At 39.6% G+C, this 6435-nt stretch overlaps 1 long non-coding RNA gene across 1 annotated transcript in view; it reads left to right on the top strand.

The window, feature by feature from the left end:
* LOC109296093 overlaps positions 1-6179 on the top strand; it is a 19968-nt gene extending 13789 nt beyond the window's left edge. The window contains exon 3 of the long non-coding RNA XR_002096889.1: positions 6169-6179. This is a non-coding gene — a long non-coding RNA (uncharacterized LOC109296093). The remainder of the gene's footprint in view (positions 1-6168) is intronic.
* The last annotated feature ends 256 nt before the right edge of the window (positions 6180-6435 follow it).

Here is a 6435-nt window from a genome sequence, read left to right as displayed (position 1 = left end):
TCTTTTCTTCATTCACTACTCTCCAAGGCTCCGATTCAGCAAAACACTTAAGGATATGCTTAATTTTAAACACATAAGTGCTTTGCTAAATAAGGGCAAGATGTATTATTTTATTCTCCCATCCCCTGTGATCTACCTACATCACTTTAAAAGAATGCCAAAATATATACACACACACACACACACACACACACACACACACACACACACATATAAAGTCTGCTCCTTCCTTTACATTTTCAAAATCTCCCTTCTAGTCTGACTTTGATTGAATGATTCTCTCTATCTTGCTTTCATGATATCTTGACTGAAGTCCTGAAGATGTTCATGTACAAAAATGAACAAAAAAAATAGAGCTGGTCATGAACCTCAAAACATGTCTATGAATATTAACTCAAATAAAAAATGACCTAACTCTTGGCTGTGTTCATCTGTGCTCTTCCTGGAAATTAGTGAATGAGTTTAGTAGCAGGAATGCTCCTATAGACAGCAATTTTCAAGGAAGAATACAGAATTATATATTCAAAACTGAAGTAATAAATATGACTATTTGCAATATAAAATTAATAAGAATCAGTTAGGGAATGGAAAGAAGAGTATGATATGCATCCAGTCAGAAAGCAAATGTAATTTAGATTTTGAGTTCTATGTGTTTTATCTATATATTTAATCACAGAAAATTTAGACAATAAGTCCCAGATCCTCACAACTATTAAATGCCTAACTTCTTTTGATTCCAATAGTATTAGGTGTCTAATACCTTTAAGAATCTGAACCCATGATTAGTAATTACATTTCTATACAATTTCTAGTTAATTTAGTTACCATTAAATTATTCAGCAAATAATTTAAATGAACATATTTGGGTAATAGTGACCTTCTCAGAGGGTATGTTTACATGTGCATTTACTGTGCAGTAACTTACTACACAATAAGCGGTTTTTAAACCACTGTCTACACATGTAGGTGTTACAGCACAGTAACACTGTGTGTATCAACTTGGGAGTAAAGTTACTCCCAAGTCAGTCCATACAAACAGGGTTACAGTGCAGTAAGATGTCTACACATGCTTTACTGTGCAGTAACTGCCCAGGAGTAAATTTGCTACCTGCATCATGCTACCTCCCAAGCCAGCATAAGTTACCACAGTTATTGCACAGTATGGGCGTGCACATGTAGATGCATACCCATACTGTGCAGTTATTTTCAGTTATGGCACCTAAGTTACTGCACAGTAATGGTGCCTGTGTAGACATGCCCAGAGAGAATTTAAAAACAAGATAGGAGGCTGTCTGTCATCTAAATTATTTGCTAGGAATTAACTCAGAAGCAGCAATACTAGAGCAACACTATTGGAAACAATTGTGAATTCTACAGACTTAGTCCCCATTTCTTATAACCCACTTGTATTCACTTTCTAGAGCAGGAGTCTTTCTGGAACCCAGATCATGTCTCCTACTTATTGGACACTTCTCTCTTGAAGAAGGGATGATACTTCCAGAGTTCAACAGCATCTTTTTTGGTGCATTTGTTTTCCTAATTCTCACAGAGAGTAAAAAGAGCAAGGCAATGGTCCCAATACAAGACTGGGATGACTTACCTAGTTTCTATTCCTCACTGGTATGGATTTCCATTGTGGCCTCTGACAAGAGAAACTTAACCTCTCTACATCAAGCTTCTATGGTATTGTACCATGGGGAATGTGATTATGGAAGTATTCATTGCAAATCTATTGTTAAGACAGGTTTGAGTTTCTCACTCAAGGCAGGGGTTAAATCTTCATCCTGTATGAATACTGTGCATTCACTTACATTACTGTGCATGAATTCTGCAAGACATAATTGCTTGTAAAAGCACTTTGAAGATTAAAAGCATTTTGCATACATATAATTATTATTAAATGTCAAATCAAACTAAACCACTAATCAAACACAGTCATAATGACAATGTTACCTCCCAGGCTGAAGGTAATGAATAGAAGCCTAGATAGATTTTCATCTCAGATTGTGCCACAAAGGCACTGACCTATAATAGGGACATCATAAAGGTTTTCCAGGCATATATAAAATGTGCAGCAGGCCATTACTATGACCAGCTAAGTCTTCTGGTCAAAGAAAAAAGATAGTGGCATGGCCCTGCCACCTTTCAGGTGGCTAATTATCCACCCCTCAACTCTCCTCCTGTCCCCAAGTTAGACTTTGTATGGCTCCTTGCATTATTACATGGCTCCATTTTATTATCTATAAATCTTTGATATTCTATATTCAGAATCAAAATCTGATTTTGCTAAATTACACCACATAAAAGATCCCCTGGGACTCAAGTCAAGTGGACTTATTAAAAACAAACCTTACAATAAGTCTGTGGAAATGTTTGTTATCATTGTTTTCAGGTTGCATAATAGTCTCTTTAACAATTGTGAAGGATCCTTATAAAATAGCCTGATCCAATACCAGGCACAGAAGATTACAGTGTTAGAATGGAATATACATCTGTAGATTATTACTATTATTTATGAAGGCTAGAAATGAATTACTGACTGGGAATGAAATTCCTTCCATAGCAACACTGAACTGGAAAAAATTCTGCCAGGGACTGAACCACTCACAGGAGAGAAGGCATTGTTTTCTAAGTCACTGATCTTGTACAAGCATCTTGTCTTGTTTTAGCCTGAGAAAGTACAAAACAGCTGAAGATTTCCCGAACTGCATCCCTGATTCCTAGATGTAACAATGTCAACAAAGGTTTCAAGTAAATGCTACATTTCAAAACTTCTCCTAAGCTGTTTCTGTCTAGACAAAGGTTTTTTCAAAGCTTCTAAAGTGCATCATTATCAGACATTGAAAACAGGGGATAAGCCTACTTGTCACATTGGGAATTAAACTTTAATAAAAGCGTTGACCAGAAGAATTCCCTCTGTGTGAAGCAATTACTATTTACAAGAAACACAAGGTGGATATCCCTGGGCAAATGGCTCAACAGCTCTACCAAACTTATGCACACCAAATGGATTCACTCTAATCTTTCTATCAAACATGGGGGGAAAAGTTTGAAATCCTTTCTCCTCTTCCCATTAAAATTACAAACCTGTTTGCTCTGTGATAATATCACCATTTAAAGTTGTATAATCCTGGCCATGGGATGCTTTTAATTCTCTAATAGGTATTTAACTGATTCCTTCAGTACAAGCCCATCTGTATTCCTTTCATGTTATATTACTCAGTGTCAATAAATGGCCAAAGAAAAACAGAAGGCACTATAGGGAAAGTACTGTTTAGATAGTAAAGCAATCAAAGCTGGTTTATTTCATTGGCACAAGTGAACAGGGAACATATGCTTTAAAAATAACTCCTTTTTCTCCCCTTCTCTGAAAACTTGTGTTGCCAGGAAATATGGGGAGGAGAAAGGACACACACAAAAAATGAATGAGCTAGATTCTTGGTGGTCTGATTAGTGTAGTCTCCAGTGAAGTCAAGAGCGATTTGACCTCTTGTGGCCCTAAGGGTTAAAGCAACAACAATGCCTATAGCCAACAACATGCAAGAAAGTGATATGGTCAGTATCGTATTCAGCTACTTTTGATTCTCCAGTCTGAATGACCAGGTGCCCATTTACAGCTAAGGGCGGCCTTTGACCTCATCCTGTTGCCTTCAGTGGGTACATTTATATGAGATGCTGAAGGCACAGTAGACTAATTCTAATGTGCATTAGCATGGCAGGCAAATACTGTACTAATGCACAGTAGAATAAGTCTACTGCGCATTAGTGTCACAAAAGTGTGTGTCGGTGCTACTGCACAGTGGCACTGCTGCACGGTAGTGCAGCTTACAGTGCACTGTTAGTACCTGTAATTACAGGTACTAAAGTTAATGTGCTGTAAATACAGAGCATTAATGAACACGTAGACTTACCCAGTCATGAGTGCTATGGCAGAGCCATTTAGCTATCTTCCTGTGGCTTTAGAGGCACAAGTTTGAACCCTATTCTGGTCATGTGCCAATTATACTACCTGAGGACCTGGCCCCAGTCTTCCTACAAAACAAAGTGCCCTCTGGAGTGTCCCATTAGCAACTCATTTTGTACTGGCAAAGAATGAGAGAGTGAGCAAAGCGTGAAGATTAATGCAGATTAATGAAAAACAGTAGTTATTAGATTGTATCGATACCTAGCTTTTATGCAGTGCTTTCTAGCTATACATCTCAAAGACTTCCAGTAAGAGGAAATTCATGAAAAATACTTGGGAAATATATGGATGATGTATCTCACCCACTCTGTTAGACAACAGGAAGGGTGTCCAGTAACAGCATACTATCAGAGAAGTTACAGATGGGAAATACCTGTTAGAGCCAAGCCCATTCCCCTCCAATGACAGTCTAGAGGACAGATGACATCAAGCAATTCTCCAAGAGGATGCTCCTCTGCACCAATCTTGAGCTGAAATCAATAGGCTATCATCCACTGAGAGGTCACAGGGCTGAGCCCTTGAGATTGTAAAACCAGCCCAGAGTGACAGCAATACTTACAATTTGTAGCGAGTTAAGGATGAGGGCATTGCTCCGAGGGGGCTCCCAAGTTTGCTGCAAACATTAAAGCACAAATATATTTCACACAGCAGACCACACATTCCTTTTTAACATAGTGGTTGTTAAGAGCCTGACCCAAATCCCATTGAAGTCAGCCCGTATTGACTCAGCAAGCTCTGAACCAGGCCCTTACCTTTCCTAAGGAATTACTGGACTACCTTTCCTTAGCATTAGGGAAGACTGCCTTGTCCTGAATCAGCCTCCACATCATATTCACTCCCATATAAATTCAGGCCATTGGCTATTAGGGCCAATTAAAACACAGCCGTCACATTAGATTGCACTGGCAATGTACTACATTTGCCCAATTTTAGCACTTGAAAATGCTCTTATAAAGAGCCAAGTTGACAGCTACTGGTGAGGAAGGAAGTGAGGTGCTAGTTACAGTGCCTTAGGTTCCAAATCCACAGGCTTAATCCTGAAGCTTACTATGAGCAACACTCCCACAACAATCTAATGAGGTTTGCATATACAAGGACTGCAGGGTAGGGCTGGGAGTGAAAGCGGCTCTGTTGCATTTATATTGTGGGCAGGCAATGATTAATGCTTAACTGTCATGCATTGTGTCACTAGGATTTGTCCTGAACTGTTCTAATTAGGTAATGCCCAATTACATACTACCAGCTGGAAAGTCGAACTGCTCACCTGGCCCTCTTGAGCCATACAGCCTCCACCAGAGCCTGGCCTGAGGGTCAGATAGATTGAAAAACTCTGTTCCAGTTTGGCAGTGATGTAAGCTTCAGAAATAAACCTCCACTCAGAAATTTCCAAGGGAAGGTGGAAAAAAACTAACCCTTAAAAGGGAATGCAAATCTCACATGCTCTGAGAGTAGAGTAGATGCACACAGGTAGGGCTTACTGGCTTAACTTCAAAGAGAAAGCACAGCTCCATTCAGCACACAGTAAAGATCATCTTATTTGGCTTGTCTTTGTTTGTTGTTTGTACATTGAAATATTTTTTACTAGCAACCATGCTAACTGCATGCTACAAACACAGAGGAACCTATGTGAACTTTGGGCCCTGAAAGAGGAGAATGTCTGTAGCTTTAGACCCTTCCCTTCCAAAAATATCCTGGAAAAATAAGGCTATGTAGATAAATGCAAACCAGTTCCTAAACCTCTGCCTGTTCTGGGCAGAGAGGGAGGAGGTTGCTCTGGTGCATCTACACTGATGTTGCTGCCCTAATACATCAGTGTGGATATGTATCATCAGTATAAAACTGGCCTTACCCAGGTCAGTGCTTCTCTGTTGGGTGGGGGGAGGTGGGACTGCACTAATGTACCTAGACCCATGAAGTTCCACTGGCAGAAGTTATCCTGGCCTAGAAAAGCCTGAAGATAGAGTAGGATTATGCACATCTGCTGCAGAAAGCTGTAGGGACCAATAGGTTCCCTGTTACTTCCCATGCATCATGTGGGGCAAGTCTTCCTCCGACAAATAAGCAGAAGCATATAGAACTGACCACATTCTTTAGATTAGAAGGAAGTAAAATATGAAGTGGATGGATGTGAGGGACAGGCTGTGAGGAGGATTTTACACAAGAAATGTCATGTGTGTTCATTAGCTGAAAGGGAATTTTTTAAGGAAGTCATTTGTGATAGCTTTGGCAGTGCATCACAGCAGTTACATGAAATAATGGAATGAGCACTGCAGAGGTGATTCTAGATCCAGCTTCCACAAAATTCAGAAGGCATTTGCCTCTGCAGTTTGACTTAGCTGCTTTTACAGAAATGGGAACTAGTCTGTAGTTACCTCTGAATTTCCTGAGATAGGCAAGGGTTCTTTTGTGATGTCTTTTACTGTACCAACTGTATAGCTGGGAGAGAAGTTAGACAAGCTTTTGGACACAAA

This window comes from Gavialis gangeticus, unplaced genomic scaffold, assembly GCF_001723915.1.
Source record: "Gavialis gangeticus isolate Ggan-Ray unplaced genomic scaffold, GavGan_comp1, whole genome shotgun sequence".
Lineage (NCBI taxonomy): Eukaryota > Metazoa > Chordata > Crocodylia > Gavialidae > Gavialis > Gavialis gangeticus.
The sequence above is the reverse complement of the archived record's forward strand: the minus strand, read 5'-3'. Positions and strand labels throughout refer to the sequence as shown.